The sequence below is a fragment of the Mus musculus genome, chromosome 12 (genome assembly GCF_000001635.26).
Source record: "Mus musculus strain C57BL/6J chromosome 12, GRCm38.p6 C57BL/6J".
In the NCBI taxonomy this organism is placed as follows: Eukaryota; Metazoa; Chordata; class Mammalia; order Rodentia; family Muridae; genus Mus; species Mus musculus.
This window is the reverse complement of record NC_000078.6, coordinates 65,189,804-65,212,400: the sequence shown is the minus strand read 5'-3', so window position 1 is coordinate 65,212,400 and position 22,597 is coordinate 65,189,804. Positions and strand designations below refer to the sequence as shown.

Genomic DNA, 22,597 nt, shown 5'->3' with positions numbered 1-22,597 from the left:
AGGACAGCCAAGGGTACACAGAGAAACTCTATCTCAAAAAAGAAAAAAAGTAAATAATAATACAATATAATTGGCATTTCTGCCTCAGTTCAATCTAGGATGGAGCTGGAGAATGTATAAATGTTTAAGCCTAAGACCAAAAATAAGACACTTCCACTAATAAAATAATAAGGATCAGATGGGAGTAAAAGAGTACCTACCCATTGAGGTACCAAAGCTTTTAAGTTCAGACTCCACTTTAGAGAACGTGACCTAAGTTTGAACTCAGGTAAACTAACAGGCTGGTACTTAGCATTAGTTTCCAAGTTGCCCCCCAACAAAACCTGAGCCTAGCTCCAGTCACTAGGCTAATCCCCAACAAAACCAGCGTTTCCAGGTTACACCCTCAAAAAGACCAGTGTCTCCAGATTATTCCCCCAACAAACCTGCACCCCCAGGTTACAAGCCCAACCCCTGCCTAATGACCACCAATGCAGAGGGGAGCAGAAGTTAAGTTTATGATATGACTCCCAGCACCAGCCAATTATGTTAAAGGCCACAGTGGCTTTCCAATTAGATGTTTGCACACATATTCCCTGCATGCTGCTTACTATAAAACCTTGCCCCAATAGACATTCAGGGCTCCCCCACCACCAAAACCATCCTGCATGACAGCGGCACAGGCCCTAGCTAGCTCAAATAGAATAAAGACTTTGCTGTGAGTTGCATCAGATTGGTTCCTGTGTGTGTTTTACAGGATTACTAACATTTCCCTGGCACAACACCATAGGGAGTCAAACAATTGGAAAAGTAAATGAAAGTTATTCTCCAGACACTCACTGAAGGCCAGTGAGATGGATCAAAAGGCAAAATCGCCTACCACACAAGGCAAACTATCTGTTTGATCCCCACATCCCACAGCGGACAGAATAGATTCCCAAAAGTTGTCCACTGACCGCTATACATGTAACTGAACTTAAATACACAAATACACATGTATATCTCTTCTTTCTGCCTTTGTCTCCCTTCCTCCCCATCTTTGTCCATCTCTGTATCTGTCTCTGTCTCTGTCTCTGTCTCTCTCTCTCACACTCACATACACACAACTCACTGTTGGAGACAATTCACATATATGAAATAGAAACTGTCTCACAGAGTAGATAGCCAAGAATGAAGTTATCTCAAACAGGACATTTCACTGCAATTTGAAATATAAAAACACAAATATCAACCTCATTCTGGCTAAAGACCCATCTGTCACGCGCTACACAACACTCTCCAGCAGCAATGGCCCCAAGACTTAACAAATTGATGTAGCAAATTGAGACAAATAGTTTCACTCAAAAATATAAAGTCTTACTGGTGACATGTTATCTTTCTTTTACATTGTGGAGATCTAAGGAGACCTCACCTGATGCAGAGGAATTTTCATGAAAGCCTTCGAAGTTGCCATATTTCTGTACCTTTCCCCCAATCCTCCCTATCTTGGTACAACATTCACATCCATGTAACATAGAAAAGGCAGATGGGATGGAAAAGGCAAGTTTACTGCCTTTGTCCTATGATGATTCTAAATTCAGCTGGTTTATCTTTCCAATAAAACATAACAGACCTTTATTTAAAAAAAAAAAAAAAGGCCACAGAACTCTTAAATGCCTATGGAGTAAAGGAAATTAGACTTCACCACACCCATTTCAGCTTCATTAAGGGGGGTCTTGTGGCTGACCCTCAGAAAATGAGCTTCCACATTCTCACTTAACTTGCTTTTGAAGACTGAAGCATTTTTCAACATATGCTTTACAGCTGCTTAGTGGCTCATGAAATTGATTTTTCAATCATATTGTATGTTTGTATATAAATATACATGTGTTGAGCCAAGGTATTAAATGCATCTTTTTTTTTTTTTTTTTGCTATTAACCACAAGTCAAGGAAAGTTTTTAGGGTTCTGGGATTGTGTATGATAGACAAGTGCTCTACCACCAGGCTGTGTCTTCCACCCCTTACAAACTAAAAGGTTTGAAGAATACTAATATAATCTATTAGCAGGGAATGTTATACATATAAAAAACCCACATTGACATCTAACCACAAAAAGCTACACTGTTTTAGCAAATAAGAGGAGGAAATGAGATATCTGATTTGCACACATACCTCATAATTAATAACAAAGTAGTGTCAGTTATTACTATGATAGCTCAGTTTGCTCTTTGCAATAGAAGGATCACTCCAAATGTGCATGTTATATGATGTCTTCCCCTGATCAATTACTATATAAATGCTCTCATTTACCCATGTCTATAATAGGCATTCACATATGATCATGGAAAAGTGAATGCATTCATGTAAAGAATTTAGAATTGTGAATTGTCTATGTACAGAATACATAAATGTAAAGTAATGTTTTTTATTAATGTGAGACATGCTTATAGTGGGACGCAGACCATACACAGCATAGATCGTTACCTCCTATGATATCGAAGGGAATACCCTAAAGAGATAAGCTCCTGTTATGATAGGCTATTTGTAGGCACCAAGCAAAAGCCCACAAGTGACCAAAAACAGCTTACAAGAAGTACAGAGTAGTGTGTGAAATGACTTCTTTGCTCATTTCTGTCTTGCAGTTTCCTTTTTAATGCACCCTAGAAAGGTCAGATCCATTGATAACAGGTTGCCTCGAATACTAACCTAGAACAAGTAGATCATTACATTGTTGCTCATTGTTTTACATTTCTCTAGCCATCTTCTTAGATGTTATCTTGAGCTATATATTCCCAAGTCACCAGTTGACAAGGTCGGTTATTTGCTATACTTCTAGGCTGTGTGTTTAAAGTTAGTCAAAGAACATGACTCTGAGAAAATAATTTTTTCCTCACCAATCTAAAAGAAATAGAAAGGCAAGGAAAAACATACAGAACTTCCCACAGAGGAGAATAAATCAATTTCACTTGAGTCTCACCTCTTTATTCCCAAACATGGTCATTATGCTACTCAGAATTGACATAAGTGGGAGCAGAAAATGCATTAGGGAAGAGAATCTGGGTGGGTATACTATTAAATACCATTTTCATAACTCTTAGCAATTTGACAATGGTACTTATACACACATTATACTATTTAATCCAGATGCACTGTGGTACCAAAGTCATTATTCATCTCCATTTTTCAAGTAAGGGATGGAGGCTCAGAAGGATAAAAACAAGACCATGACAAACTACAGTCTACCTGATGCTTTCATTTGTTGCATTGCTCCTCTGTTGACCCCAGACAACTAAAACTTGTTCAAGAAAAAGAAAAAGAAAAGGCTTAACTCCAAAGGAGAACAAAACTTTGAGGTGGCTTATAGCTCAATCCCCTTTGGATTTGAAAGAACCTAGTGGGGAAACCCCCACTCAATTCCCAATTTGGTGAGCACCCAAAGAATCACGAAAAGACTGTCTTGATGTAAATACACGAAGTAGTTTAATGGCGGAGCTCCGTTTTGAAACGTATCTCACGCAGGAGACAGTGGATTCGACCACGAGGCTTGAAAGCTAGGGGTTTTTATAGAAAAGGGTCTGGGGCTGGGGGAGGAATTGGCACGGTTTCACATGATTGGTCCATTTAAACATCAGCAGACTGTACATGCAGATCGAGGTAACAGCAGAGCATCTGGTTAACATTTAACTTAGGTCAGAAGGGCGGGAGATAGGGAGGCGCTGGGCCAGTCTGGACATTCTTGTATGTCTTCCCTATCTTTATGGCTAGTTGGTTCCTGGGATGACTTTACAGCCTTTGTTCTTTGCTCTAGGCCCAAAAAGCCCTCCTAACTAGCAAGCCGAATGAGTCATGGACCTTGAATAAACTTTCTGGCTAGGGCTTTGAAGCCTTGAATTTAGTTTTCTTTCTTTCAGATTCACCTGGGATTGTAATTCTTCACACCACCACCTTCGTCTCCTGAGCACTTGCTTTGGTCACAGCTCTCTGCTACTATGCTAATTGTTGTGTCACATAGCCAACCAAGGCAGCATTGACAATCAGCTAGAGCAGAGTGAATATTTCATTTGTGCCCACCTTCTCCAAGCAAATCTCATTTCTGTATCCTAACCTAATGGACAATTAAATATATTTTTAGCTCAGGGTCAAAATTAGAAAATGGGCTTATGTTTATTCTAGCTGTAAAATAGAGCCGAATAGTAACCAAAGAGCCTGGTGGTTCGTCCTGTGATCCTAACACTTAAGAGACTGAGACACAAAGATTGTGACAAGTTCAAGGACAGGTTGGACTAAAGAATTAGAGGGCAGCCTAGAAAGACCCTGAATCAGAAACAAACAAATCAGAGAATTCAAATAAAGGTGCTCCTAAATTGCCCACTCTCCTTTTGTGAATATGTGCATTTGGTGGGAAAATGTTGTGTAAATGTGAAAGAAATAGCTTTGCCAATAACTCATTCTTCCTCAGTCTCCTGTAGGCAAGAAATGATTGGAAGATTCTAAGCTATTGAGAGGAAAAGGCCACTTTGATGAATACACATTTGACTTAAATAAATAAATAAATAAATAAATAAATAAATAAAGCTGGGAGGTGGTGGCGCACACCTTTAGTCCCAGCACTTGGGAGGCAGAGGCAGGCAGATTTTGATGAATACACATTTGACTTAAATAAATAAATAAATAAATAAATAAATAAATAAAGCTGGGAGGTGGTGGCACACACCTTTAGTCCCAGCACTTGGGAGGCAGAGGCAGGCAGATTTATGAGTTTGAGGCCAGCCTGGTCTACAAAGTGAGTTCCAGGACAGCCAGGGCTATACAGAGAAACCCTGTCTCAAAAAAAAAATTGTAAAAAAATAAAATTATCAAATATCTACAGTGAGCAAGGGCTATATGCCTGTAACAACCACCTGAAGTAGTTGTTTGGGAGCGTTTCAGAAGCCCTGTAATCCAGACCCACTAAGAAATGGTCAAGCCATGTTTTTTTGCTATTTTGTTTTTTTCTTCCTTCCTCCGGTCTTTCCCCTATTACCCACTAATCTGCCTCACAACTAAAAGTCCATAGCTGGAATCACTAGTGACCACATCGTGTCAGAGAAATAACAGCTTTGAGTCAGACCTTGGTCTAATTTTATAATGTGTAATGTTTCCAAGAATATTTAAAATGTTGTCTAGTTAGCCAATGGTGTTTGTTATTGCTATTTTGGTGAGATTTGGTGTTATTTCTGTTAGCATTCTGTCGAAACTTCACTCCACAGTTACCGGGCAATAGCCAGGTATGCTCCTCCCCACAGTTACCTGGCAACAGGCAGATATGCTCCTACCACAGTTACCTGGCAACATCCACAGGCCTGACCCACTATAAAAGGGACTGCTTGCCCCCTACTCCTTTTCTTGTTCTCTTGCTTCTCTCTTGCCCTCTTGGGCTCTTCCTTTCCCCCCTCCCACCATCCCTATTCCCTTTCTCCTCTCCACGTGTTCATGGCCATCCTCTACTTTACTTCTCTTCTCTTCTCTTCTTTTCTCTTCTCCCCTCCCCTCCCCTCCCCTCCCCTCCCCTCCCCTCTCCTCTCCTCTCCTCTCCTGTCCTCTCCTCTCCTTTCCTCTCCTCTCCTCTCTTCTCCTCTCTCTCTCTCTCTCTCTCTCTCTCTCTCTCTCTCTCTCTCTCTCTCTCTTTCTCTCCCTTTCTCTGTCTCTACTACCCTCTTAATTCCCCTCCCCATGCCCCAAATAGACTCTATTCTGTAGCCTCCCCCAGCCTTGAAGCAGGCTGATTCAGACCTCTGAGAATGAGACCACCTGGGGTGGAAGCTTCTGACTTTAAAGGTTCTATTGTTCTGTCACCTGCTGCTGCTCTTCTCCAAGACACTGTGTGAGGCCCTTGAGATATTCTGGAGACAGCATCACACAGCAGATCACCAACAGGCTGGTGACAGGCACCAAGAATGGATTGGCAGGGGATGGGCCTCCCGTCTTTATAAGAACAGACTCTTAGTAAACTTTGGGGGCCTTGAACAGAAACATGTCTTGGCCTCCATTATTTCTCTCGCCTTTCCTTCCATATAGCTCTGGCCTCCCACTTAGGATCCCAGTTAGTGTGGCTGCAGGCAGCTTAGACTATTCTATACTATACTGTCATGTGACTGGCCCCTCAGGGGGAAGGGATGCCTTGGCATGGGCCGGCTGAGACATCCCCCTCCCCCACACCTCACCACACACATTCCTAGAACATAACCCCTGCCTTTCTTTATCTTTTTATAAACACATCAATTTTTTTGATTCCTTGCTTTTTATTTTTGTTTCACTATTTTTGTAGTTCTTGATTTTATGCAATTATGACTCCATAAGATGTGGTTTGGTAACATAAACAATTTCCCAGGAATAGACAGATCTCTGAGTTCAAGGCCAACATAGTCTATAGTTTTCCAGGACAGCTAGGTCTACATAGAGAAAACCTGTCTTAAAAAAAAAAATCCCAGGAATAATACAATTAAATTGCATATGATATACACATTATGTATTCCATAATTCAATCTAAATTTAAAATAACCATGGCCTATAAGAAAAATATCAGAATCCGGAAGATGGTGGTGCACGCCTTTAATCCCAGCACTTGGGAGGCAGAGGCAGGCAGAATTCTGTGTTCGAGGCCAGCCTGGACTACAAAATAAGCTCCAGGACAGGCAGGGCTACACAGAGAAACCCTGTCTTGAAAAAAACCAAAAAAAAGAAAAAAGAAAGAAAAAAAATCAGTAAAATATTCCTACTATAGTAATGGAATAGACTTTATCTTTTGTTTTTATCATATTGATTGGGAGGGGGCAGCTGTCAATGGTACCCAGACAAGTCAGACACCGTTAAGCTGTAACTCCAGCCTTCATATTGATTTTTCTTTACTATATTAATGATTAGTCACTTTATAAAATCACTTAGTCATGAAAAAGTAATGGTCCGAAAATATGGTCTTTCTTTCTGACTTCTATTATTCAGTACCAAACTGTGTGAAGCAAGTCTGATATTTACACAGATTGAATAGTACACAGAATAAGGAGCCTTCAACATTTTCTCGTTTAGAAAGCCTAACCTATAGCTATCTTCCGTAGACTTACACACAGTAAATATATGCATTTACACCTTAGGAAATTCATCAACCATTCCCCTAGGGAAGATTCTCAACGTAGGTTTTAGGCTTTCAATTTTGCTTGGCCAGTGACTTGTGGGGAGTAGGGAGGGAAACTACAGATCAGAATGGGAATCCGGCATGTTGGTACATGCCAGTAATCCCTGAACTCGAGGAAAAGTGGGTTCATGTTGCTACAAAGAAGTCCAAAGTCAGAAGGATCTCAATTTAAGAACAAACAAACAAACCAACAACAAACAAAAACTCCAAACAAAAACCTAATCAGAATAAAAGGAGATGTTTCTTTAAAAGAATTAAGAATTCTTTAAGGGTCAAAGTCAGATATTACAAAGTCATTCCTCATATACAAAGAAGGATGGCTGGGGCTGGAGCAGTAGAAAAGAGGAACTGATTAGAATTTGAAGCAACAGAATTCTCCCTAATGCCAGCAACACCCAAGGCTATAAGGATGCAGAGTGCTCTCACCAACCTTGGATCAACATCCAGGACCCAAGCTCCCCAGCTACACAAGGAACACAAGGCTCAATCTTCTACCTGCCTGTGAGCCACAGCTGTTTGTTCCTGCCTCACCTGACATGGAATAAGGGGTCTCTGCCTCTGACCCAGAGACCAACCAAATGACAAATGCCTTTTCTCTCTATTTTTCAGGAATGGCATATACCATAGCACTCCCCTCAGAACCCTTCAAAAACTTTAGCACCCAGTTCCAATCAAACAGATAAAGCTTTCAAGGTTTTCATTCATACAAAAGATTCAGCAAGTTTCATCTCCCCTGCTCTCAGCATGGGAAAAAGGGAAATGTTAACTCTCCCATGACTTATTCATTAAGCTTTTCAAAGAGTTAGATACTTTGTTTTCAGAGAAACAAACAAACAAGCAAAAAACAACAACAACAGAAAAAGAGAGTTAGTTTAAGCAGTATTCCCAGAACACAGATTCCTAGGAAAGATGAGCGAGTGAACCTTACAACTGTTTTACAGGTTGCAGGTTGCTTTCCCAGAGCAGAGCAGCAATGTCTAGAATCTAGACATCTTACAAGACTCCTTTGTTAGAAATAAAATTTCCAAAGATGGTTTTATGGCAGACATAAAATGGTGCCAGTGTTTCTGCAGAAATAAAGAGGGGTGTTCTAGCCATCTTGCTGAGATTTTCATCAGCAGTTAGAGGTCCCTGCAGTTCTACCGCTGCTACCAAAGTTTCATTAATTAGCATCAAGAGAAAAATACAGGCTAGACTGAAAAGCTCAAAACTTATACAAGAGAAAGGGGAAAGGGCCAAGAAGGATTATTAATAGGTACAAATTGGGTCATGCAAGGTTTTTCCATTCTCATCTGACAGCTCGGTAATATCACTCTAAGAAAAGAAATAACAACAGCTTATACAAGAAGGCACTGTTACATAGAATTATACTTTGCATGGACATTTTAAATTGTGTAAGTTTAATAGTTTAATACTCCAAATTTCAATTAACATTAACTTGAGAGTTTTTTCAATTTTAAAAATATTGAATGCTCTTATCTAAAATATAAATGAATTTTTAAATCTTTAAAAGAACTCACATTCTTTTTTTTTTTAAAAAATATTTATTTAATGTATGTGAGTACACTGTTACAGTCTTCAGACACACCAGAAGAGGGCATCCGATTCCATTACAGATGGTTGTGAGCCACCATGTGGTTGCTGGGAATTGAACTCAGGACCTCTGGAATAGCCTGTGCTCTTAACCACTGAGCCATCTTTCCAGCCTAGAACTCACATTCTTTAATAGGGATTTGAAAAAGAGTAAGCAATTGTGAGCATGCAGGACCTTTTTGGGAGGATAAAATAATCTACTATCCTGTAGAATTTTAATTGCTACAATGAAATTTTCAAGCAGAACATTAACAGCTGTTATTCTTCACAATTAATATTTTCAAAAACTATATAAACTAATACATACCATCAGTTCTATAAGAGCACTTTGGGCTTCAGTTCTCGACCCATGTTAAAAGGTAACATTTAATTCTGATTTATCTCCCCCCTCTCCCTCCTCTCTTTCCCTTTCCCTTTCCCTTCCCCTTTCCCTCCCCCCTTCAACTCTCTCCCTCCCTCCCCTCTTTCTTGCAATAAGCAATAGAGCATCATTTTAAAGTAAGGAAATATTATGCTTGTGTAAAGGCAGTAATGTTCTCATATTTTAGGGAAAGTTACATAATTTCAAAAACAATCCATTGTACAAAACTCCCAATGCTGGGCTGTAAGGATTTATTATCTTAATATGTTTTCTAGTTAGCTTCTTTCACAAAAAGGCAAGAGTAAGATTGCCACTTTTAGGCATCTCCACAGAACAGTGCCTGGGTACAGGATAGAGACAGACAGTTGTAGAGTATTGAAACATCACCAAACATTTATGTGAAAAACAGTTAAACCAGAAAATGGTTCAGAGTTCTGGCAGCTAGGCTGATTCCACAGTCTAAATATTGGAATAGTTTAAACAGTGGGATCAGCAAGTGGAATTTAATATAATTCCAATTAAACTGTGGAATCACTCTTCAACTTTTGGCTGGTTTACCCTTAACTCTTTTGAGCCTTAGGTTTCCTTATCTGTACATGGGAATAATCAGTTGTATACAAATACTATGAACATTATGTTAATGCAATGATAATGTTGAATTCAGTACCTGGTAACTAGAAGCTGACCAGATGTTTGACTTCTTTTATGAGAATAAGATTATGAGAGATGGTCACCTGAATATTTCTAAATTCATTGAACCTCCAGGAGAAGACAAAGGTTGGAATTGCTGTGTGTTCCCCACTGGCTGGCAATGGCTGGCTGCAATCATCGTATTACAACTAACACATGGGGTCAGGAGATACAACTTGGAGGTAAGGCACTTATCAAGATTCAAGAAGTTGAGGATTTGTTCTACAGCATAAAACAAAAATTTAAGTAATCAATGAGGAATCCTCTAACACTAAGGAAACATTGAATTTTCTTAGCAAAAACATGATTATTAGTATATTAGAAAAAGTTCTTGCAAAGAAAACTCTAAGATCTTCCACTTCTAAGCCTGGACTCAGTGGGGACGCAGGGGTTAGTGCTCTCTGCCTTTCCATACCTAATAAGAAGACGCGATTGTCAGTATTTAAGAAATATTTCCTACAAGTCTGGTTTTTTAGCTTTACATTTAGTTTAACTTTTGTGTGAATAAGAAAATCCTCCCAGAGTTATGAAAGGGCAACATTGAACAAATCCACAGAAAATTACTAAATTAGCTTTGGTCCAGAATACTCCAATTTAGGCTGCCAACACTACTCTGCCAAGAACATCCCACCAACTGAGATATCACCACATGAAGTGTATGTATTTTAAAAGTACATTATGCATAAATACAAGGCCAAATGCTAAAAAGATAAATTCTTTTTTGAAACATATAAGCAACAACAGAGATTATTTTGATAATGAGTTTTAAACATAACTAGTCATTTTTAAATGAAATACACATTCAAAAGATACCAGTCACAAAATCTACATCTTACCATGCAGCTGACAATTCCCTAGTTTAAAAATAGGTTAAATGTGGAAGAAGCAAGCAAGGCCAAAGAAAATACAATCCTTAAAACAAATTGAAACCAGTGGTTTTTTTGTTTGTTTGTTTGTTTTTAAATTTGTATTATACATATTTGTTAAGTCTACCAAAGCTGTTTTTAAGCAGTTCAAATCAAGTCTATTCAACATTTATCTTCTGCTAAAGAAAATATATCAAATATATCTGCTGCCATAAAAGTTGCATATTAACAAAATCTAGAAAGACACAAAAGACTAAGTCATGTTTCCTAAGAAATCAACAAAGCCAGCGCATTACCAGCTTATAGTTATTGCTAATTTCACCCCACATATCTATTATCACAAGCAGTTTTATTGCAAAGTAATACTACCACTAATACTGGTATCTAATAAGACATGTTTAATTTTTAATTATATTGGGTTATTAAACTTCATTCTTAGCAAATGAGCAGAATATTCTACTTTATCTACAAATTTATATTTTTTTCATGAGTTGTCACATGAAATACTGTAAAGAGAGCAGTCTAATGCAATTTGTATATAATGTTTTTTAGTAGATTACTTTAAAGAAAAGAAAATCCTGTATATTAGTATTAGCATAAGGATGTCTAGGAATCATAGCCTGCTAATGGTGGCCAATGGCTTAGAACAGTAATTATTAAGTTTGATCACTAGAGAATCTTTTAAATGGGATCCAGCATGACTTGTGATTTTAATATTTTCTTGTATTCAAATACCTGCATTTTACAAAGCAGTAGGATCACTCATTTTCTCCCTCCTAAGACATAAATAGCCAAGACAACTGTGGTGGTTCTAATAAAAAATGGTTCCCATAGGCTCATATACTTATATGCTTAGTCCCTGTAACCATGGATGGGCCTTTCTATGCTCACCCTTGGTCTGGACAATCACATGGAGACTTATTTTTATTTATAAGCTTTCGGCCTTTATGATAGGCTTATTTCCAGTGAGTTTGTAACTCACTTATCCCATTTATACTATTCTAAGTTCTGCCACATGGCTGATTACTTTCTTTCAGTTTCATAGGTCCTACTTCCTCTGGATGGCAAATCTTCTATGCCCCTCTCTTTCCTAGAGCTACTCTGTCTGCAAGCCCCACCTTACTATTCTGCCTTTTGCTATAGGCCATAGACTTTTTCATTTTAAGCCATCAGAAGTTGCCTTGGACAGGCAAGGAAGGACAGAGATATGCCTTCACACAGTGTAGGATTAATCTGTGTGTCCACGTTGGAGGATGTGTATTGCTGGGATATGGGCTTTGAAGTTCCGAAGCTTACACCAGTGTTTCTTTCTGTTCCCGATGCCTGTGGATCAGGATGTAAAGCTCTCACCTACTGCTCCAACACCTGCCTGCCTGCATGCTACCATGCTCACTGCCATGGTGATAATAGACTCGCCCTCTGAAACTATAAGCAAACCCCCAATCAACTACTTTATTTTATAAGAGTTGTCTTGGTCATGGGATCACTTTATAGCAATAGAAATAAGACTGCAACTTAACAAAAGAAAGAGTGTATTGTGGGCTTGAAGTTTCAAAGGGTGAGTTATCATCATTGCACAGAGCATGGCAGCATGCATGCAAGACATGGTGCTGGAGCAGTAGTTGAGGTCTTACATCCTGATCTATAAGCACAAAGCAGAGAGAATGCTAGCTAGGGATAATTTGGGGTTTTGAGATCTCAGTATCCAATCCTAGTGACATACCTCCACCAACAAGGCTATACCTCTTAATTCTTCCCAAACAGTTCCACCAACAAAGACTTATAATTCGTAAACATGCAGAGAATAAGAGACTTTAAGGCACTCAACCCTAAATGGATGTCTATATCATACACTTCCCCTCAAAGCTCAGAGATCTTCATGGAATAGTGGGTGGAAAGATTTTAAGAGCCAGAAGTGATAGATGCCTTCTAAAAAAAAAAATGTCTTCTGGACACAGCAGGTCAGATGCTCATATATACTCACAGACATTGTGACAGCATGCATAAAACCTGCATAAACTCTACCCAGACCAACCAGAATGAGAGTGGAGAGAAAGTCTGAAGTTCCAGACCTATCTAAGGAGCTATTGGCATTTGATAGCTACTGGAAGAGAGGGAGGCAGTTTTCTTTAATGCTGTGACGTCTGGTATATGGACCACACTCCAGGGCAAGCCCCGTATGCAAGAACAGTTGACCAAAAGTAAACTGGACTCAATTGATTTGATAGAGTGTATTATTTAATTCCTTAGTAGAGGTCAAAGTCTTAAATTTAATAATTGAAAGATTTAAAACACAAATACCTCTTTATCTCAGGATCATTTACAGTAGATTCTCTTTATATTCAGATCATTTATAGTAGATTAATTACTAAACAAATGTATATTGAGTGGTATAGAGGCAATGAGATGTTTGAAAAGGAGAAATTAAGCCAGGAGTGGTGGCACACGCCTCTAATCCCAGCACTCGGGAGGCAGAGGCAGGTGGATTTCTGAGTTCAAGGCCAGCCTGGTCTACAAAGTGAGTTCTAGGACAGCCAGGGCTACACAGAGAAACCCTGTCTTGAAAAAAAAAAGAAGAAGAAGAAGAAAAGTTGTAAGCTTTTACATACTTTAGCACTTTGGCTTGATGGGAACTAATGATAACTGTATAATAGTTTTGAAGGGCCTTAACCATCCATTAGATAAAACTGTATAATGGAAATGAGTAAAGTAGAATTCTACAGCCAACTGTTTTTATTGTTGTATAGTAATAGCCTGAAGAATAGCTGGTTAGATGCCACTGGGATCAAAATTGCCAGCCCCACCCATTATTTAGTTAATGATGTTTTAGTTTCGTTTTGTTTTTTCAGTTATGTGATCTTCTATCCCAGGTTGTCCTGGAAGTTGCTGTGTAGTTCAAGCTGGCCTCAAACTTTCAATCCTCTGTCTCTGTTCCCCTAGTGCTGGGATTACAGGTATGAGCCAGCACCTGGATGACTATAGTAATAGAGGGAACCTTATAATCAATGATGAAACAAAGAACAAAAGTATTAATAACTTGTGTGTATGTGTGTTTATGTGTGTGTTTATGTATGAAACAGAGTCTCATTCTATAGCTCAGGCTGGTCTAGAACTCAACTCATGGGAATGAATATGAATATATGAATTATATGATATATATGACATATATAACATATTTTCTAGCTAGCCTGAAACTCCATTTATCCTCCTCCCTCAACATCCCAAATGAGAATGCAGGCATAAGGTTCTGCAGATGATAAAAATAACATTTTGAAGAAGGGGATATTCACCCATTAATACACACAACCAAAAATGTGGAAAGAAGAAGAAAATAGTGGAACTTTTGCACTATCTTAAACACAATCTGTTATGTCCAAGCTGAGGGCATTGTCTGTGGGGAAATGTGGTGGATGGACCTTTTTTAAAATTGGAGTTGCTTTGTGTGTTCTGTTGTAAATGGATGTGTGAATGAGAATATTCAGAAATATATAAAACTACACAAGGGAAAAAAGAAACACAGAAATATGTAAAACTTGGGTTTGCATTATTAATCTGTAACTACATTCTCAGAGAGTGAGAGAAAAAATTCTTTATTTCTTTGTATTTTCAATACAATTGACCCCCTTTTCTCCTCATTTGGTGCATTCTAATGAATATCCCTTTACTGCAAATACTTACTGTATCAGCTACCTTTCTCATTGCTGTGATACAATGGCTGACAGAGGTAACCTGCAGCAGGAAGGGTTTATTTTGGTTTGTGGTTTGAGGAGATAAAGTTGGTCCCGGAGAGGAAGGTGAGGTTGAGGTAACGTGAAGCAGCGGGTCCTAGTGAATCTGTGGTCAGTGGATAAAGCAAGATGAACACTGGTGCTCACCTGACTAGATTTTTCTTTTTATTCAATGTGGGACCCCAGTCTGTGAGATGGTGCCACCCATGGTCAGTGTGGATTTTCCCTTCCATCTGCAAGTTAAAGCCCTCTGGAAACCCTCTTACAGGAATACTGAGGCATTCCTGTTAACATAGCGTCTCGCTGAGTGATCAAATGGACACCCTGCGTCAATCACCTCTTCCTTTCTACTTACAGGCTGATGTTTAGCCACAAGTGCCTGGGCAAACAGTTTTGTTCAACTCCCTTAGTGAGATTATTTCTCATTTTCATTGTATTCCTCCCTGACTCCAAGTACTTATCTGTAGTCACTGTTGCTCACACCATGATGTCCGCTAAGATGATCATTAACTAAAGGAGAAGGTATTAGACAGAGGATATTTTCCATAAGATTCTAGACACATAGCTTACAGGTCTTTGCATGAGTACTTGAACTGTTTATGATACTGAATCACCCCTAAGGAAATGTGCCCATTTCCGATAATTCTCTTACCATAGTATCCCAACACTGTCATCCTCTGTTAAGGCCGCTGAAGCTTCCCAAAATAGATAAAAATTTTTATAGGCAGTGATCTTTTACCCAGTTAAAGATACAATTATAGACTTGAGAGACAGCTCAGGGGTTAAGAGTACTAGCTGCTCTTGCAGAGGACTCAGGTTCAATGTTTAGCACCTATATTAAACAGCACAATCCTGAGAGTCACAGAGGCTTAGACTAACTGTAGGTCCAGGGGATCCAATGCCTTTTTCTGGATTCTTCAAGCACCTTGCTCACATGCAGGCCAAACTCACATAAAGTTAAAGTCCTTGAAAAATACTCTTTAAATTTTTGTAAAGAAATTTACTTTTAGAAAAAACTTTTTAGAAAAAGAGATGCAATCAAACCTGCCCATTTATCTCTTTTTCAATTTAATACATTTTACATTCTCTCAACTATATCTCAAACTATGTGGCTTCAACTTACTCTCTTTTTCTCCTAGATATACTCCAATTGGCCAGTAATTTTCCCATTTGTCGGCCAGAATGAAGCACAATCAATCAGGTAAGTTTTATAGGTCAGAGAGGATACGCCTTCCTTTGTGACTGAACCCAGCACTGCATTGCAAGCTTGGGGCTTGGTACTGAAAAGGTTCATAGCATCATGGTCCCAATGTGCTTTACATTTAAAGTCCATGATACCCCCTCAAATGTTTTCTATGTGCTATGGGATATACCAGCATGGTGGCTGTTATTGGATCATTTTTAGAAATGTGAGGACCTAAGACCTGAAGAGATGGCTCTGCAGTTAAGAGCACTTGCTGCTCTTGCAGAGGATCCAAGTGGATCCAAGCCACATCAGGTGGCTTACAACCAGAGTATCCACATGTAGACAAGCAGAGACACACACATATATGTAAGAAAAAAATGAGTAAGTGTTAACGCAGCACTTTATGTTGGGAAGTTTAGGTGGTTTGTTGTTGTTGTTTTTGTTTTGTTTTGTTTTGTTTTTTTAGTTTTTTTCGAGACAGGGTTTCTCTGTGTAGCCCTGGCTGTCCTGGAACTCACTCTGTAGACCAGGCTGGCCTCAAACTCAGAAATCCACCTGCCTCTGCCTCTGCCTCTGCCTCTGCCTCTGCCTCTGCCTCTGCCTCTGCCTCTGCCTCTGCCTCTGCCTCTCTGCCTCTGCCTCTCTGCCTCTGCCTCTCTGCCTCTGCCTCTCTGCCTCTGCCTCTCTGCCTCTGCCTCTCTGCCTCTGCCTCTCTGCCTCTGCCTCTCTGCCTCTGCCTCTCTGCCTCTGCCTCTCTGCCTCTGCCTCTCTGCCTCTGCCTCTGCCTCTGCCTCTGCCTCTCTGCCTCTGCCTCTGCCTCTGCCTCTGCCTCTGCCTCTGCCTCTGCCTCTGCCTCTGCCTCTGCCTCTGCCTCTGCCTCTGCCTCTGCCTCTGCCTCTGCCTCTGCCTCTGCCTCTGCCTCTGCCTCTGCCTCTCTGCCTCTCTGCCTCTGCCTCTGCCTCTGCCTCTCTGCCTCTGCCTCTCTGCCTCTGCCTCTCTGCCTCTGCCTCTGCCTCTGCCTCTGCCTCTCTGCCTCTGCCTCTCTGCCTCTGCCTCTGCCTCTGCCTCTGCCTCTCTGCCTCTGCCTCTCTGCCTCTGCCTCTGCCTCTCTGCCTCTGCCTCTGCCTCCGAAGTGCTGGGATTAAAGGCGTGTGCCACCACTGACTGGTTTAGTTTCTTTAAATTTGACCTTTCACCTTTCACTTCACCGAACCAGGACGATGAAAATATTGATTCCACCATTCAACCTATTATTCATCTTTACCTATCTTCCCATTTTCAAATTTAATGGGCCTATTATTTTAGTAAACAATTTTCAAATGTTTGTTTCAACATTTCAAAGGCATACTACTAGAGCTATACCTTGGCACTGTCTGACACAGCCACCAAGCCAGTTTCAAGTTTAATTTTTATACTTTTAAGTGGAGTATACCTTGAAAGCATGTGTGTATTTTACTGTGGAAAAAATTTAAATACCAGAACACTTGATAGTCGATATAATTAATTTTTAAAGATGAAGTAAGATGCTGGAATGTGGGGCAAGTTTTCCCACAGGAGGGTTCAGCTGTTGTTTTGTTCAGAGCCCTGTGCTGATGACAGCATCACCACCTAGGTTCTCACTTGTCCCTTTCCACACTGGTGAAGGAGTCGAGTTTGTTTTTTTTTTAAGATCTATTTATTTATTTTATGTAAGTATAGTGTAGCTGACTTTAGACACAACAGAAGTGGGTATCGAATCTCATTACGGATGGTTGTGAGCCACCATGTGGTTGCTGGGATTTGAACTCAGGACCTCGAGAAGAGCAGTCAGTGCTCTTAACCGCTGAGCCATCTCTCCAGCCCTGACTGAGTGGTTTTGATGATTTTAAAGTATTATCTTGACTGAGACTTCTTGGGGGCAGGGTATGATCTGCTGAATTCTTTGAAACATGAGCTCAGTACAGACTCTGTTACATGCAAACATGTGCAGCAAACAGCTCAATAGGTAGAATTCACACACAGGTTCCAGAGAGCCATGGAGGCCAATAGAGATACAGAATTCACATTGTTTCCTGCTTTCTATATGCTTTAGAAAATTTTACAGCCTACATATCTGTAAAGGTAAATTAATCTTGAACTTAGGATATGGTTGTGTGGCTCAATTGGCTTTCTTCTGAATGAGTGGATTTAAAACAATGAACATACGCAGTACTGTGATTCCATGCACGGATAATCTTTATGTCAACAGAAATACTGTTTTCTTTACAATAAAATGGTGACTAGATGGGCTTATCTAGTGGAAACTGGTCCTAGCAACCACAGCCCCAGACATCAAAGTGGCATCACCTCAGGACACGTAAAATCAGGACAAAGTCTGAGCTTCTCGGTTGTAGGTTGATGTTTTTGGCATGCACAAGCACCTAAGATCATGCTCAGAATTCATTTCAGAATGAGCAATTTTATTACCATTCTTACAACACCCCCATGCCCCTGATTCTCCCCTAGAATCTACAGCCCTGACTCAGTGACAACAAGGTGACTCACAAGCTGCAGCTTTATTTTTAGTGCACGGCATAATCCCGAGACAGAGCCACAGATGTTTAGAGACAAAAAAAGAAGAAGAAAAACAAAACTGGTAACACAGAAATAATAGTTCTTTGGACTTTAAAGAGACTGTCTCTTTCTTTCTGAATCTTAATGCATGTCATCAAGGCATGGGGCACACTCTGGAGAAGCTATGTTCTCTCAGCACTTTTTCTGATGCCCTTTGAAGTGTGACAAAAGGCACAAATGCAAAGGAAAAATGCTGCATCCATCACATTGGTGAGCCAGGTTAGCAGTCGACCACACAGGCTGTGTGTGAGACTGATTCACAGGAGAAAAGGGAACTGCAAGTGGCGCTTTTCCAGCTCAAACAAGCTTTTTCTTTTCTTTCTTTCTTCTTAAATCAGAGATGACATTGTACTCCAGTCATGCTGAACCATAAACATGTCAAAAGTGGATTTCCAATATCACTGTTCGAGTAGTTGCCCATTTAGGATAGATAGATTAGAGATAGAGATAGAGATAGAGATAGAGATAGAGATAGAGATAGAGATAGAGATAGAGATAGAGATAGAGATAGAGATAGAGAGATAGAGACAGAGACAGAGATAGAGACACACACATACATATCACAAATGGTGTGTGTGTCTATATATGTATATATGGGATATATAAATATACATATATATATGTGCATATATATATGGGATATGTATATAAATATTCCCAGTAATTAATCCTCCTCCCCACCTCTGTGTGTTATATGATGAGGAACATGAACATGAGTGTGAGATACACCCACTCACAGGTATACAGAGGCCACTGAAGATTGATAGATGACCTTTTCTATTGCTCTCTGCTTTACTGCCTTGAGATAGGTTCTTACTCTCAGATGGAAATGGCTAGGCCGGCTGGTCTACAAGCTCTCAGGATCTACCTGTCTTCACTACTCAATGCTGTGGTTGTTTGTAGGCAGCCGTACCCTCTGTAAATCTGGGGATTCCAATTCAGGTTCTCACACTTACAGAGCAAGTCCCTTATGCACAGGTTAATTTCCACAGCCCCTTTTGTGCTTCCTATTGGCTTTAGAAAGTGTTATAGCCAAAGTCTCCGTCAAGGTAAATGAATCCGGAACTTAGAATATGGTTGTAGGGTTCAGTTTGGTTTTCCTCTGAATAAGTGAATTTAAAATAATAAGATCATGATTTTATACACCAATTGTTCACCTTTATGTCAACAAAAATCCTGGCTTTTCTTGACAGTAGGAGAGGGACTAAATGGGCTTATCTAGTGGAAATTGGTCCAAGCAATCACAGCCTCAGACATCAAAGTGACAACACCTCAGGACACCCTAGGACATGACTTGACAGAAGTGACTGCAGTGTGATTCAGAAGAACCCTGTAATGGCCAGAAATGAGTGACTGATTTAATGTATTGGTCCACCAACAGGGAACTCGCGTGTTACACACAGCTAAAGCACTTGAACACACACACATACACAAACTTTTATTTTATTATTTTTTAAAGATTTATTTATTTATTATATGTAAGTACATTGTAGCTGTCTTCAGACACCCCAGAAGAGGGCATCAGATCTCATTACGGATGGTTGTGAGCCACCATGTGGTTGCTGGGATTTGAACTCGGGACTTTCAGAAGAGCAGTCAGTACTCTTAACCACTGAGCCATCTCTCTAGCCCACATACAAATTTTTAAATGCTTGTGCTTGCTATATATTATTAAAGGGCATTTGAATATTTTTACTTGAATCATAGTACTTTGGTACCAAAGCATAGTTTATAAGCCAGTGGCACTGGCCTCTCTTGGGCAGGGGTATAGCTCAGCGGCAATGTGTTTACTGAGCCTGTTAACCCCTAACCATAAAAGACAAAGTAAATAAGATACGTTCATTAAAATCCAGGATCGTAATCCTTCCCCCCAAACCTGTTTTTTGTTTGTTGTTTTGTTTGTTTGTTTGTAGCCTTGACAGTTCTGAAATTCCATCTGTAGACTGGTTGATCTTGAACTCACAGAAATCCACCTGCCTCTGCCTCCCAAGTGCAGGGATTAAAGGCCCGTGTTACCACCCCAAGCGAAAATCTGCATTCTTTTGTTTGTTTGTTTGTTTGGTTTTGGTTTGGGGGGGGGGGTTGGGGGTTTTTGGTTTGTTTTGTTGTGGGGGAGGGGTTTTTTGTTTGTTTGGTTGGTTGGTTTTTTGAGACAGGGTTTCTCTGTCCAGTCCTGGCAGTCCTGGCACTCACTCTGTAGACCAAGCTGGCCTCAAACTCAGAAATCTGCCTGCCTCTGCCTCCCAAGTCCTGGGATTACAGGCATGCGCCACCACCGCCCGGCCAAAATCTGCATTCTTAACAAAATGCAAAGTAGCCCATATTCACACTAAAGTTTGAGAGCTATGGTCAAGGCAGACTGAAAGTGATTTCTAGCTCCAATTTTCCATAGGCAGAATGCCCCATTCTTCTTCAAATACCTAAAGCACCATTGATAATAGATCCAGTATTGAGGTTTGTGTTTTGCTTAAATTATCTGGAATTAAAAAAAAAAAAACTTGCAAGTTGTCAAATAATGAACAAATAACTGGCTGTGGTGGCAAGTACGGAAGGAATATACAAGTAATGGACCAGGAGAAAATGTTTTGTCTCTTCTAAAACTACAAATGATGCTACAAAACAAGGCAAAATGAAACAACTACTCAGAGATTAAAGAAGCACTTCTGAGAAAAAAGTCATTATACCAAAACGAAGTCTCATTTGAAATGGGAAATAGAATTGTTCCAGACATGAGGACCTGATGGTGTCATAGGGCACTTCGTCCTTCTGTCTTGCCCTGATTACATGCTGTGCCTATGGGCATGTCTGCTCCTAAGCAACCTAACACAAGGAACCCCATCCATACTGTGTATAAAATTCTGCAATCTCTCCAAGTCATCACAGAGTAGAGTTTTAATAGGTATACTGGAGTGCAGTTAATACAGTCACAAGAAGAAAGAAAAGGGCTCCCCAAACTGACTCAGCAACTCTTATGGCACAAGCCCTATGACCTGAGTTCAGTCACTAAAACTCAAGGTGGAAGGACAGAACTGACCCACAAAAGTTGTCCTTGACCTCAACATGCATGCCACGGCATGTGTGTATCAGCACAAACACAACCACCATGACTGCCACCACCACCAATAATATTAATCATGATAAATTAATAAACCTGTGTGAAGAGCAGATGAAGTCCTGAGTGAATGGACACTATTGCCATGGGCACAGCCGTGTTAAGGATCCCAGGGCTTCGAACCCATGAGACTGGCAAAAATCCTCGCTGGGTAGATGTGTAATGAGTAGACATGTACATACTCCTGGGTTACCAACACCAGAGTCAAAGCAGTAAATATATCCATTGCCTCTGGAAGTTTCCTTGTGTCCCTTTATGAGTTTTGTTCTCTTTCATGGCTAGAATACAGAGTGTGAGATTCACACTCTTAAATTTTTGCAGCATGAAGAATTGAACCTAGCACCTCATAAATGCAACACAAGTCTTAATATTAGCATTAAGATACATCCCTGGTTCCTCTTTCCCTTTTTTAGACATGGTGTCTCTAAGCTGCCCAGGACGGACTTGAATTCACTCTCTGGACGATATAACCCTTTAATTTGCTACCCTCCTGCTTCAGTCTCTCAAATAGCTGGATTTACAGGACTGTGCCACAGGTGGGTCCTCTTGACAAATATTTAAGTGTATATTACTACATAGAAATCATGATAAATATTGGCCTTCCCAGAACTCAAAAGTCAGAGGCAAGAGGATCATGGCTAGTTTGAGGTCAGGTTGATCTAGTCTGAAGGTTTTGGGGCAGCCAGAGGTACATGTGAGACCCTATTTAAAAAATAGAACAAAACAAACAACAGCAACAACGCACACACAGAGTAGATGAAAAATGCATGTGACAGCACATGCTTGTAACACTAGTGCCAAGGCCAGAGGACCCGTGATCACAGCCACCCCCATTGGACAGAGGACCCGTGATCACAGCCACCCCCATTGGACAGTTGCATTGTAATTTGGAGGCCAGCCTGAGTTATAGGAAATCCTGTCTTTAAACAATAAAAATGGTGTACAGCAGGCCTCAAGAATATATTTTTCATTACCAAAAGCAAGCAATAATTCCCCCACTTCCTATCTGTCATACACCAGGCCCTAGCAACCATTTTCTTTTAAGTGTGGAAGTCCATTCTTTCTAGGTTTAAACCTTCCAGATTCCTTCAGGAGTTGCCTAGGGCTTTCCAGGCTCAAATTCTTATACTTCCACATCTCCAGCCACATAACCATTTCACAGTGCCAGCTGACATTGGAGAGACTTTAGGTCACTTTCTTCTTTTGAGTTCTCATCCTTCAAGTCTCAGGTTTCTGTTACCTGGTGCATCATTCCTTTGTCATCTGTTTAACCAAAGCAATATCATATACTTGGTCTACTCTGCCTTATGATAGCCCCTAGATCACCGCTGTGCTCAGT

General features: G+C 40.2%; 1 long non-coding RNA gene across 1 annotated transcript; it reads left to right on the top strand.

Annotated features, from left to right (window-relative positions):
- Positions 1-9,849: 9,849 nt before the first annotated feature.
- On the top strand, positions 9,850-21,788 carry Gm31063. Its single transcript, XR_001780620.1, has 3 exons — positions 9,850-9,956; positions 15,508-15,569; positions 21,672-21,788. It is a non-coding gene; the product is annotated as a predicted gene, 31063 (long non-coding RNA).
- Positions 21,789-22,597: the final 809 nt, after the last annotated feature.